We start from the raw sequence: 14,098 nt of genomic DNA, 5'->3' as shown, positions 1-14,098 counted from the left end.
GAAGCACCTCAAGGTAACCTCAAGGTAAGGTAACACACACACTGTTGTGTCCTCCAGGAACTCACTCAATGTCCCAAAATAAATGCGTCGTCTCCGTGTTCTGTCCTCTGCAGGTCCGTGCTCCTCCACAACGTCTTGTAGGGTTGGAGTCGGTCTCCCGGCCGTCGACTTCTCCCAGCTACGGCTAACAACCTACTTCTCGGCTGCAGTCGTCCGGATTCCCAATTAGTTTCTTCATTCACTGCTTCACCTGCACAGCACCTGACCCTGGAGCACTTGATGCTCAATATTCCGTCAATTCCCTCTTCGGTCCACACATGGAATGAAGGAAGACCTCTCGGCGTACTTGCAGACTACGGGTGACGCGTAAGATCCACGGGATCGGGGTACAACTGTCAAACTGACAGGACCAACCTTCACACATCCGTCCACCTTGACGTTTCGTGTCAGACTGATTCCCTCACGGAGGATCGGCCCAGCCACTACGTCATCACTGTGAAGCTATCAGACGTCCCATACGTCACTGCCTAGACTTCACCTGCACAACACCTGTCCCGGGAGCACTTGTTGCTCAATATTCCATCAATTCCCTCTCTGGTCAAACACATGAACGAAGGAAGACCCCACAGGTGCTGGCAGACCACTGGTGATGCGTAACTCCTCCAGAGATGGGGTAAACTATCCAACTGACAGGACCCCCCCAGCACACGTCCGACCTCCTTGGTGTGCTATCTCACACTGGTGGCGCCAGAGTGGCGGGATGACCGGACCCCCCCTGCCTTCGTGACATCATATTTGCCACGGGAGGTTTTCATTGGCTCCCTGTGCCACGTCGCTGTCGGTGACCAATCTGGTGTCACTGACGTCACACAGTTTTGGCAACAAAACAGAGGGGCCAGCGCCATATTGGCTCCCTAAAGGGCCTATACCACAGGCCAAAATACTCTTCTTTTACGAATTTCTCGCCAACGCGAGAACATTACACTCCCCCACATATATCAAACTGCTGCCAGTAATGAACAGAACGCTCGGGCAAAGTGGATATGACTCTTACAGCAGGCGTGGGAGAAATATCAGGGGGGGAACGCAGTCACAATATGTGTGTGTGTGTGTATGTATATGAATGTGTATAAAGTATATATGGAAGCTGATCAGAATTACATTTCACCTTTGTAAATGCACATTACTGCCAAAATGCCAAAACATTCTGGCCAAAGGAGGAGCAAGGTCGGGGCCTAATGCAGCGGAGGCTGCAGAGCCTGGTCTTCCAACATGGACCGACTCAGGGGCTTGGTTGCCAACCCCACGAGCCTGAGAAGGTAAAGGAGAATCAAAATTTAACATGAGGACGAAAAAGAAACATTCATTCACAAATGTGCCCCCACACCTACCATGGAGGCACAGTTAGAGGCAGGACACCCAACAAGAAGCTATTGCTGATCATACCGTGGCCTCCTAGGGCTGTGTCGTGAGTATACGCCCCACAAACGCCACCTTAAGAACCGTCAGTCTGTCGAGATCGTGTTCAGTGATGAAAGGAGGATTGACAATAAAAGGTTCCCCTCGCTCTCGACTTTGGGTACTACAGTTCTACGGGTGCAAGAGTATGCCTCCTCAAGCACCCGGGCGTCATAATAGAAGAAGTCCAAAGGAATAACCAAAACAAGCAAAAGGTCGGCAGGAAACGACAAGCAGATAGGAGAAGAGGGGGGAGAAAAACGAAACAGAAGGGAAAGGAAAAGTTGTTCAGCACAATTAGAGAGGATAGCAGCAGGAGCACAAGGCTACAAAAGTGCAGAGGAGTGTCCCAAGGAGCATTACACTCCAGCAGCCGCCCACTAAGCCCCCCTCATGGCATCAATGAGCTGAACAGGGAGGGGGGGGGGGAGAGGCAGAAGAGTAAGCAGGACAGCCATAATTGCATTTAGACAGCATGAGAAAGGAATGTAAAGAGAGCAGCATGCGCCTTTCAGCTCCCCAGGAAGTATGGGACAAGACCTTAAGTAAGTTAAGGGCTTTGAAGCATTCAACTCGAAGGTAAGAGATAAGGGGTGATTAAGACAAGCAAATATCAAAGATTAACCCAAAAAGTTTAACAGAATCCTTTATAAAAGAGGATTACTATAAAGAGGACAAAGTGGGGTCGAAGAACGACCTGCTTCCGAGTAAAGGTCATAGCACAAGTCTTAGTTGGAGAGAACTTGAAGCCATGATTGGTGGACCAGGACGACATGGCATCAATCGCAAGTTGAAGCCGCCATTGGAGAAAAGGCGAGTCATCACCTAGACAGCAGAGGGTAAGATCATCAACATAAGAGAAAATGCCAGAGGGATGGGAGGAAAGAAGACCATTGAGGGTTACCAGGAAAATAGTACTGCTCAGAACACAACCTTGAGGTACACCTTCATATTGCTGAAAAGAGGCAGAGGTTCCCTTAGAATCTCATTCTAAGGGAACGACAAGAGAGGAAGATCTTGAGTTAGAGAGGGAGATTGCCATCAAGGCCAAAAGAACAGAGTTGGAACAGAATGTGGTATCTCCAGGTGGTGTCATACGCCTTTTCCAGGTCAAAAAGGACTGCAACCATGAAGATCTTCACAGCAAAGGTAGTACAAACATAGACCTCTAAGTTCAGGAGGACATCAGTCATGCAGCAACACTTGCGAAAGCCAAATTGAGAAGGAGAGAGAGGGGTGATAGCGTTCCAAGAACCATATCAGACACTGACCATACATTTAAAGAGGTTGCAGACACAACTCGTTAAAGCAATGGAGCGAAAGTCTTTAGGGAATGACCACAGAGAACTAGGTTTTCAAATAGGAAGAATAACCGCCTCAAGTCAGTCCTCGGGAACTGAAGACAACTCCCAGACACTGTTATAAACATTCAGTAAATACTGAAATATGTATGGAGGGAGATGTCAAAGTATTACATAATGAATATCATCTGAACCCGCCGCTGTAGAACCACAGAAGGCCAGGGCAGACTGGAGTTCTGAGAGAGAGAGAGGAGCGTTATAGAGAAGATGAAGAGGTGTTTGAAAATTTAAGTGACAAGATTCAAGAAGAGGCTTAAGAGTAAGGAAAGGCGGAAGATGAGAATCGGAGCTAACAGTTGAAAAGTGTGAACCCAGTTCGGTTTTGACCGAGACCGGATCTGCCACAATAGAACCACAGAGGTGAAGAACTGGCAAGACATCTGGAAAAAACTTACCCACTAACTTGCAGATTTCCTCCCAGATCAGGGGCAGAGGGGTGTTAGACATAATAGTGGATATGAAAGATCTCCAACTCTCACTCTTAGTCGTACAGATGGCCCTACGGGCCACCACACTTGACTTCTGGCGCAAAAGCAAAGAATCAGGCGTCCATCAACAACGGTGTTTCTTCCAGGCCGCACGCTTACAGTGGACAGCCTGAGCACAGGCTGCATTCCACCAGGGAACACACTTCTGTGCGCCCCAGGAGGTAGAGCGAGGAACAGAGCTGAGGGCAGCATCAAAAACTGTGTCATGAAAGGAGGAGGGGGGCTATCTTGAGGTTATGTTGAGTTGATTTCGGGGCTTTAGTGTCCCCGCGGCCCGGTCCTTGACCAGGCCTCCACCCCCAGGAAGCAGCCCGTGACAGCTGACTAACTCCCAGGTACCTATTTACTGCTAGGTAACAGGGGCATTCAGGGTGAAAGAAACTTTGCCCATTTGTTTCTGCCTCGTGCGGGAATCGAACCCGCGCCACAGAATTACGAGTCCTGCGCGCTATCCACCAGGCTACGAGGCCCTCAACCGGGGCTCGGGAAAGAGGAAAATCAGAGAGGTCGGAAAGAGTAACACAAAGGTAAAGAGGTTCCAAACAGCCTTGTCAAACTTCCACCTAGGAAAGGGGAGGGGAGGGTGAGAAGAAAAGTGAGAAGGATGGGGAAAAGGTCACTGTTATGTAGGTCATCAAGAACCCCCCAGGTGAAGTCCATATAAAGAGAAGATAAGCAGAAAGATCAATACAGGAAATGGTAGGAATCAACATGAGTGGGTTCACCAGAATTCACTAGTTATAAAGGAAGAGAAGTGAGCACAAATGGTTCAAGAGGGTGTCCCCGGGTGTTTGTCAGAATATCTCCCCAGAGGGTATGCTGACAGTTAAAATCATCCAAAAGGAGCATAGGCTCTGGTAAAGAGTCCAACAAGTGTTTAGGATCATGAAGAGAAAGCGTAAAATTTGAGGGGAGATAAACGGAACAGACTGCATACCATTTACTCACAAAGATACGGACCACAAATCACTGAAAGGGTGACTGAAAAAGTCGGGGGATGAAGGGAATATCAAGACAGATCAAGAGAGCAGTAGAGTTATGTGCAGTAAAAGCTGGAGGGGAAAAGAGAAAGTAATAACCATGTAAGTTTTATTGTTTTCTTTTGGGAGGGAGTTCTTTGGTTGTTTTACCTCTTCCCCTCACTTCATTACACACACAAATTACAATAGCGTGATGCTTCAATGAACAAATCCACAAGGGCTGTGACGAGGATTCGAACCTACGTCAGAAGAGGTAGAACGGCCTATTGACATAGCTAGAGTGCATGAGGGAGCTGTGTAAAACCCTGGTTTGTGTCTTGGAGAGACTGCAGGATTCAAGTAAGTTCAGTAAAACTTCTGGTTTCAACTCTTTTTACCATGTCGTAGCTCAGTCGATAAGGCAGCGTCTGAGATGATCTTGGACATAGGTTCAAATCATCGTCACGGTTCTTGTGGATTTGTTCATTGATGCATCACGCTATTGTGATTTCTGTGTGTTTTTTACAATATTCAAATGACTCTTATGCTGTATGAATCCTAATGTGCTTTATTAGATTTGATTTGTGTGAAAAGTCTTTTTGACATTCTGAACAGTGATATGGTTTCTCTCCTGTATGAATCCTCATGTGTGTTATTAGAGATGATTTAAGTGAAAAGTCTTTTTGACATACTGAACAGTGATATGGTTTCTCTCCTGTATGAATCCTCATGTGTGTTATTAGAGATAATTTGTGTGAAAAGTCTTTTTGACATTCTGAACAGTGATATGGTTTCTCTCCTGTATGAATCCTCATGTGTGTTATTAGATTTGATTTAAGTGAAAAGTCTTTTTGACATACTGAACAGTGATATGGTTTCTCTCCTGTATGAATCCTCATGTGTGTTATTAGATTTGATTTAAGTGAAAAGTCTTTTTGACATACTGAACAGTGATATGGTTTCTCTCCTGTATGAATCCTCATGTGTGTTATTAGAGATAATTTGTGTGAAAAGTATTTTTGACACTCTGAACAGTGATATGGCTTTTCTCCTGCATGAATACTCATGTGTGTTATTAGATTTGATTTAAATGAAAAATCTTTTTGACATACTGAACAGTGATATGGTTTCTCTCCTGTATGAATCCTCATGTGTGTTATTAGAGATAATTTGTATGAAAAGTCTTTTTGACATTCTGAACAGTGATATGGTTTCTCTCCTGTATGAATCCTCATGTGTGTTATTAGATTTGATTTTCGTGAAAAGTCTTTTTGACACTCTGAACAGTGATATGCATTCTCTCCTGTATGAATCCTCATGTGTGTTATTAGAGATAATTTTTGTGAAAAGTCTTTTTGACATACTGAACAGTGATATGGTTTCTCTCCTGTATGAATCCTCATGTGTGTTATTATATTTGATTTAAGTGAAAAATCTTTTTGACATTCTGAACAGTGATATGGTTTCTCTCCTGTATGAATCCTCATGTGTATTCTTAGATTTGATTTAAGTGAAAAATCTTTTTGACATACTGAACAGTGATATGGTTTCTCTCCTGTATGAATCCTCATGTGTGTTATTAGATTTGATTTAAATGAAAAATCTTTTTGACACACTGAACAGTGATATGGTTTCTCTCCTGTATGAATCCTTGTGTGTGTGTTATTAGCCATAATTTATTTTTAAAGTCTTTCAGACACATTCTACAGTGACATGACTTTTCTCCTGAACTGTCACTTATATAAATTTTGATATTTTTGAAAGTAGTTTAGACAATGTATTTACTTTTTTTCTCTAAATGTTTTGTATGCTATTATGCGAGATGTTTTCATAATATAATTTTGAACATTCAACACTGATGACATTTTTCTTTTGAATAAATATTTGTACAGTTTTCTTGATTGTATAAACCTTTACAGCTATTTGATCCAAAAAGCAAGTATTATCTAATGAAATATTCTACATTTCATTAGTTAAGTCTTGTAGACAATTATTATTAGTATTTGTCTCCTTTATAAATTGTTGTGTTCTTTATAAATCTTAGTAATATATTTGATATATTTTAAATGCATGAGCTTTTATTTATTACTAAAGCAAATATTGTTAAGAGATGCCAAAAACACTTGGACTGTCGGATACATAAATAATTCAAGTAACTACATAGCAATCAGTATAGAGTAACCAGAATAGAGCACACAGGTTATAGTGTTAACTCTGTTGTCAACAGATGGCACTCAATATCAGATAAGCAATTGGAATAATCTAACTTTTGTAGGAATATAAAGTAATTTAATTACTTGTCAAAGACACAAGAGAATGGAAAAAAGTTACAATATGTAAACCACTGGTATTATTCATAAATAGTAAGATAATATTGTGCTTATTATATTATAAAATGTGCTAGACATAAAATATACTCTACAATATTTCCTGTGAATCAGCAAGTGTAAAAGCAAACATACAAATCTACGTCTCCACATGCGTTCACCAGCAGGAAAGTTAGTGTCCGTGTATAACTTTGTAAATATTACAAACAAATCCTGTGGCAATTTTTTTTTTTTAAGATTTAACAAAATGTCTTTGTATAGGAAAATTAAATATATTATAAATTTATTTATAATTATACTGATTTATCATACTGTACATATAGCAACAGCAGAGAGGGATGGTTTATTATAAATACAGCCACAGTATTAAGATGTTTCACTACAGAACCTTATTACAAATATGACCACAGAATTTGGGATGTCTTATTATAAATTTAACCACAGAACTGAGGAATGTCTTATTATAAATATAACCACAGAACTGAGGAATGTCTTATAATAAATATAACCAAAAAACTGAGGAATGTCTTATTATAAATATGATCAGAGAATTGAGGGATGTTCTCTTATAAATATAACCACAGAACTGATGGATGTCTTATTATAAATATAACCACAGAACTGATGGATGTCTTATTATAAATATAACCATAGCAAGAGAGTCAGGTACAGTGGACCCTCATGTGGTTTGTCATTTGCAAAAATATACGTATGTGATTTTTACAAGAACTTACTGATCCAATGTACCATGCACATTGTTATTTTTAAATCCCCAATACAGTCATGTAAATAAGTGAATAAATAAATAAATTCTGAGCATTAAGAACACTGATATATTATCTTATTTGGAGAGCCTTTTGAGCTTAAGAGCAAATTACCTAAGAAAAAAATCATAATTACTATACAGTATAAAGATTATTTATTTTAATGCTTTCTCAACATTTACAATGGCTCACATAGGAGAAAAAGTATGAAATGTTTTAAAACTGAAAATATATATTAAACTTTTTTATATTAGAACCTGATAATAAAAATAATTAATTTGAAAATCTTAAAATGTATTCTTGTCAAACAATAGTATTAAAAACAATACTGTACCACATACACAATGAACTAATAAATACCGAGATTTTTATATTAATGATACACCAAATTTAATTTAAATACACATTTCCTTTGTTACCATAGTACATGAGATGTTAATAATGCATGACATATTGATAATACATGTAGTCATTCACATGAGTGTGCTGAAGACAGTCTTACCCATTTACATGTAGTATTTCTTACACCATAATGTGTTTCATAATGCTGCTGACAACATGTATGCAGTATATCTGACACTGTGTGGATGCTGACACTGCAGGTATTATTCAACACCACTGGGTCCTGACACTGCAGGTATTATTCAATGCCACTGGTTTCTGGCATTGCATGTATTATTCTTCTGGTGACCGTAGGAGCTGTGGAAGAAAAGATTGAGAGATTACCAAGTCGTTTAAAGTCAACAAATACCAAATACAGAATCTTCGAAATCTAGTAAAGATTTCCCAAATAGGATTTTTTTTTTAATAATTCCAATACTATAATGGTTCTTTCTCCAAATAAAACAAAGATATACAGTATAGGTAAAATATATCAGCCAGCAGACTACAAACAGGTACCAATCCCTGCGCACAGGAATCTTAGCAGATACAGTATATGGAAAATGGCAAACATAATTCCAATCTACAAAAATGGTATTCGAGAAGACCCTCTAAATTATAGACCTGTACCGTTCTTACCCACCTGCCAATCCATCCACCAACCTGCTCAACTCACCCACCCACCTGTTCACCCACTTCCCCGGCACCCACCTGTTTACCCACATGCCTGCACGCCCACTTACCCACCTGTCAATGCACCCACCCACCTATTCACCCACCTGCCTGCTCACCCACTTGCCTGCTCGAACCTGTTCACCCACCAAGCCCATCTACCTGCCACTGCCAATTACTTTAATGTACAAAATGCAAAAAATCACCACAAAAGAAGAGGTAGGTCGGCCGCGTGACTGGGAACCACTCGCTTGGTCGACCTGAACGTGTACCAACAAATATCGGAAGTCGACGACACCATCGGACGTCGAGTCGCATTTTTCTATGAAATTTACATCGTAACTCGAAATTTTCGTAAGTAGGGGCAATCGTATGTCGAGGTGCCACTGTATTTGGTAGGGTTTCAATAATCAGGTAAAAATAGCCATGTGAAAAAATAAATGGGAACAAAGACTCGAGTTATATTTGTGCTGTTTCCCCAGATATACATCCCATTTTCTTTCAATTTTGTTCCAGAGAAAACATCTGGTCAGTGGTAGCCTGAGGCCAAATTGGGTCTCCAGAAGAAAAATTCACCCAGCGTTGCAGGGGTGTCACATGACCTGATGTCATCAGTAGGGGCCCCCTACCTACGAGTGACCCAATGGGGTCATGCATACAGAGGGTCAAGGTTCCTTACAAAGAACAAGTTGGATATTACTGTGTAAGCCTTTTCTTGAATTTGCAAGAAACTGTGGGGTTCTCAGTCATGGTAGGCAACCCAAGGAACCAGGATAGCATGTGGAGGTTGGATATTTGGGGTTTAAATGGCTTCGGAGAGTCGTGTGTGTTTGATGATGGGTAAATGTTTAAGTCAATAATTGTCGTGCTTTTAATCTGAATGAGGGGTCCTAGTTTACGCTCTAGTCATAAAATAAATTCCTTAGTATATTTCCTATGGAAAATGAGCTTTCAGTACTCTATATAAATTAAAAATGAGGTCAAGAAAGGCATGTTTATATATGTAGTGTTTTAGGTTGAAACTGTTTACCCAAGTCACCCCCGAGCTCTTGCACCGTTTTCTGTAGCCAAAGTAAAGATTTCATTTTCTGTGGAAGCAAAAATAATAATTTAAATTTAATAATTGTCTGTGTGAGCCATTAATCATTTAGCCAGAGAATGTTTATCATATTGAAATCGTTCCCCAAACTAGATTCACATCATCACCATAGCAAAGTAATTATCAAAAAAAGGCACCAAACCGGGAAGGCTATGTAGCACCATCAAATGCGCAAAATAATCAGAGAGCGCTATATATCACCAAGGATGCCAATACGAGAACAAAAACGCATAAGGCGAACAATATCAAAAGTATCCGAGTCACCAAGAATTCTATCGAAGGACAGGTGACCGCGAGGGGCGGTCAGAAAGCAAGACACACGCTCGTCCTGGAAGTCAGGACATTCAAGAAGGACATGCACGACCGTAAGAGGGACAATGCAACTAGGACAATAAGGAGCAGGGTGGCGCTCCATCAAGTGACCATGGGTTAAGCGAGTATGGCCAATACGCAACCTCGCCAGAGCTGTTTCCCACCGCCGGTTACGGTGGAAGGAGGACGGCCATGAGGAAACACAACATTTAAGAGTACGTAGCTTGTTACCAGTAACAGACAACCAAGAAGCCTGCTAACGGGTAAAGACTGAGGAATGGATAACCGGGTAAAAGTCGGAATACGGAATGCCTTTACGAGAGATGGGACAAGAGCGGACAGCTTTCTTGGCGGCAGCATCCGCACGCTCATTTAAAGACACACCAATATGGCTGGGAACCCAACAAAACTCAACCGACTTAAATTTACTGTGAACAAGAAACAGCCAATGCTGGATCTCGACAACTACTGGATGAACCGGATTAAAGGACCCGAGAGCCATGAGGGCACTACGAGAGTCAACAACAACTACAAAGGAAGACTGACAACGAGAAAGCAGGAGACGAAGAGCATGGAGAATAGCATAAAGTTCCGCTGAAAAGATGCTAGTCTCCGGAGGTAAGCGACACATATAAGTGCGATCAGGAAAAACAACAGAGTAGCCAACACCGTCCTCTGACTTAGACCTATCGGTGAAGACAGAAACGGAGCGGGAGTGAGAAGAAAAGTGCTCAAGGAAAAGGCGTTTTAGAACCGTAGGAGGGGTAAAAGCTTTAGTGATACGGGTCAAGGATGTACAAAACCGCGGAAGAGGGACCCTCCACGGGGGCAAAGAAGGAACAACACGAGGAGAAACATCAGAAATACGAACGGAAAGAGAATCCTGGAGGCAAGATAACCGTACAGAAAGAGGGAGGTGGTGAAGAGGAACAGAAACCGCAGGAGGGGTAAAAGTTAAAACACGACAGAGGCGAGAGGAAGGATGTTGCAAGGACCGCGCAAGATAGCGAAGACAGCAGCAATCACGGCGGTCCTGGAGAGACAGGAAGCCAGTGTCAACATACAAGCTAAGGACGGGAGTCGAACGAAAGGCACTAGAACTGAGGCGCAACCCAGTATGGTGCAAAGCATCAAGACGGCGAAGAGTAGAAGGAGAAGCAGACGAGTAAGCAGGGCAACCATAATCGAGCTTAGACAGGACGAGCGAGGAATGTAAAGCAAGGAGAGTGCGCCTATCTGCCCCCCAAGAAGTATGGGACAAGACCCGAAGGAGGGTAAGGGCCTTAGAGCACTGAACACGGAGGTAAGAGATATGGGGAGACCAAGACAAACGAGTGTCAAGGAATAACCCCAAAAGCTTTGCGGAATCTTTGTATTCAAGGGGATGACTATAAAGTGACAAAGAGGGACGAAGAACAACCCGTTTCCGTGTAAAAGTCATGGCACAAGTCTTAGAAGTAGAGAACTTGAAGCCATGATCGGTGGCCCAAGACGACACGGCATCAATTGCAAGTTGAAGCCGGCGCTGAAGGAGAGGCGAATCATCACCCTGACAGCAAAGGGTAAGATCATCGACATAGAGGGTGGAGAAGACACCAGAAGGAAGAGAGGAAAGAAGACCATTGAGGGCAACCAGAAAAAGAGTAGTGCTCAGAACACTACCCTGGGGCACACCTTCGTATTGCTGAAAAGAGGCAGAGAGAGCGGTACCAAGGCGCACCCGAAAGGAACGACGAGAGAGGAAGCTGCGGAGAAAGAGAGGGAGATGACCACGGAGGCCAAAAGAATGAAGTTGAGATAGGATATGATAACGCCAAGTGGTGTCGTAAGCTTTTTCCAGGTCAAAAAGGACGGCAACAACGGAGGTCTTCGCAGCAAAAGCAGTACGAATACAGACCTCCAAGTTCACCAGGACATCTGTCGTGCTGCGGCACTTGCGGAAACCAAATTGAGAAGGGGAGAGGAGGTGATGGTGTTCCAGGAACCACATCAGACGAACGTTAACCATACGTTCAAAGAGTTTGCAGACACAACTTGTGAGAGCAATAGGGCGAAAGTCCTTAGGGGAAGTACCCAGAGACCCCGGTTTGCGAACAGGGAGGACAACGGCATCGAGCCAGTCCTCAGGGACTGACGACGACTCCCAGATCCGATTATACAGACTCGGTAAATACTGAGACGTGCACGGAGGGAGATGGCGAAGCATCTCATAATGAATACCATCGAAGCCCGCCGCTGTAGAACCACAGAGGGCCAGGGCAGAACGAAGTTCAGAGAGAGGGAAGGGATCATTATAGGAAAGCTGAAGATGAGTGCAGAAATCTAAAGGACGAGACTCAAGGACAGGTTTACGAAGAAGGAAAGATTGGGGAAGATGAAGACCAGAGCTAACAGAAGGAAAGTGGGAACCCAGTTCGGAAGCGACCTGCAACGGGTCCGCCACAAGAGTATCATGGAGGTGAAGGACCGGTGAAACATCGGGAACGAACTTACCCGCTATCTTGCGGATACGCTTCCAGATCTGGGTCAGAGGGGTTTCGGACGTAATTGTTGAGACATAAGATGCCCAACATTCACGTTTAGCCGGACGGATGGCCCTATGGGCCACCGCACTCGCTTTCCGAAAGAAAAGAAAAGAATCGGTCGTCTGCCTACGGCGGTGCCTCTTCCAGGCTGCACGCTTACAGCGGACAGCCCGAGCACAGTCTGCATTCCACCAGGGAACGCACTTCCGTGAACCCCGAGAGGAAGATCGAGGAATAGAGCGGAGGGCAGCTTTGAAGACAGTGTCATGAAAAAGGAGGAGAGCGCGAGAGAGAGGCAGAAGGGAGATGTCAGAGAGAGCAGCACTGAGGGTAAATAGGGTCCAGTCCGCCTTAGCAAACTGCCACCTAGGGAAAGAGAGGGAAGGGCGAAAAGAGAAAAAGGAAACAAGGATGGGGAAATGATCACTTCCATGGAGTTCATCAAGAACCTGCCACGTGAAATCTAAGTAAAGAGAAGAAGAGCAGAGAGAAAGATCAAGACAAGAAAGGGTGCGAGTCCGAGAGTCCAAATGAGTGGGCTCACCAGAATTCAGAAGAGACAGGGAAGAAGAGAGGATAAACGGCTCAAGAAGGCGACCCCGGGTATTCGTCAGAACGTCACCCCAAAGAGAATGATGACAATTGAAGTCACCCAGCAGGAGCACAGGCTCCGGCAAGGAGTCTAGGTGGCGTTTCGAATCAGGAAGAGAGAGCGGGACACTCGGGGGGAGATAAATGGAACAAACTGTGTACCATTTCCCCACAAAGACACGAGCAGCAGAACAATGGAGAGGCGAAGGAAAACGTAAAGGAACAAAGGGAACATCAGCACGAATGAAGAGAGCAGAAGAGTTAGAAGCCCCAGCAACGGCTGGGGGGGGGGGGGGGGGGGGAGAGAAAGGAATAGCCACGAAAATGACCAGGACGAGCACCAAGCATCAGCTCCTGGAGACAGACACAAAGGGCGAAAACCGCGAAATCAGAAGTTGGAGTTCGAGGAAATTGGCGTAATAACCTCGAACGTTCCATTGAAGAATGGACAACGACGAGAAGAGAAAGGACAAAAACAGAGAACAAGGAAGAAACAAAGGCGAAAGAGCAACAGAGTACGTTAAAGAATATCAGGGTCGGGATCAGGGTCAGCAAAGTCAGGGTTAGGGGGCATGGGTAAACTGATCAAAGATAGAGGGAAGGAAACGGGAGAACAGATCAGAGGTGGGTGGGCGGGGTCCGGAGGAGGAGGAGGAGGAGGAAGAGGAGGAGGAGGAAGGAGGAGACAATGGAGCAGTCAAGGACAGCAGCAGGATGAGGGGGAGTAGAAAGAGGGGAGCGCACCCCAGCAAGAGCAGCAACCGAAAGGGAAGCAGAGACCAAAGAAACCTCCATAGCAGGAACAGGGGGCGCAATCACTGAAACGGGAGGGGAAGGAGCAACAGAGCCAGAAGTAGGAGCTGAGGAAGAAAGCGAAGCCTTCTTACCCGCCGGGGAGGAGGAAGGAGAGGAGCCAGGCTTACGCTTCTGACTTAAAGAGACTGATGTCCCAGCAACTACGTACCGGGCAACGGATTCCAGTGTCTCAACAGGAGAAGATTAACGAGAGCACACACGACGACCGTTAGGAGAGCGATGGACATCCGCCTGCACCGACAGGCGGCGGGGAGAGCCGATAGATGGAGGAAGAGGAAGGGAAGGAGGATCGGAGGGGGACGAGGAAGAAGACACAGGAGACATGACAGACCGGGTAGAAAGAAG

The 14,098-nt window shown here is 44.0% G+C and overlaps 1 pseudogene; it reads right to left on the bottom strand.

The window, feature by feature from the left end:
* Nucleotides 1-1,908: 1,908 nt before the first annotated feature.
* LOC123772851 (zinc finger protein 271-like) overlaps nt 1,909-14,098 on the bottom strand; it is an 85,954-nt pseudogene continuing 73,764 nt past the window's right edge.

The sequence above is a fragment of the Procambarus clarkii genome, chromosome 12, assembly GCF_040958095.1.
Source record: "Procambarus clarkii isolate CNS0578487 chromosome 12, FALCON_Pclarkii_2.0, whole genome shotgun sequence".
Classification (NCBI taxonomy): domain Eukaryota; kingdom Metazoa; phylum Arthropoda; class Malacostraca; order Decapoda; family Cambaridae; genus Procambarus; species Procambarus clarkii.
Note: the sequence above shows the minus strand (reverse complement) of the source record. Positions and strands in the feature narration are given on the sequence as shown.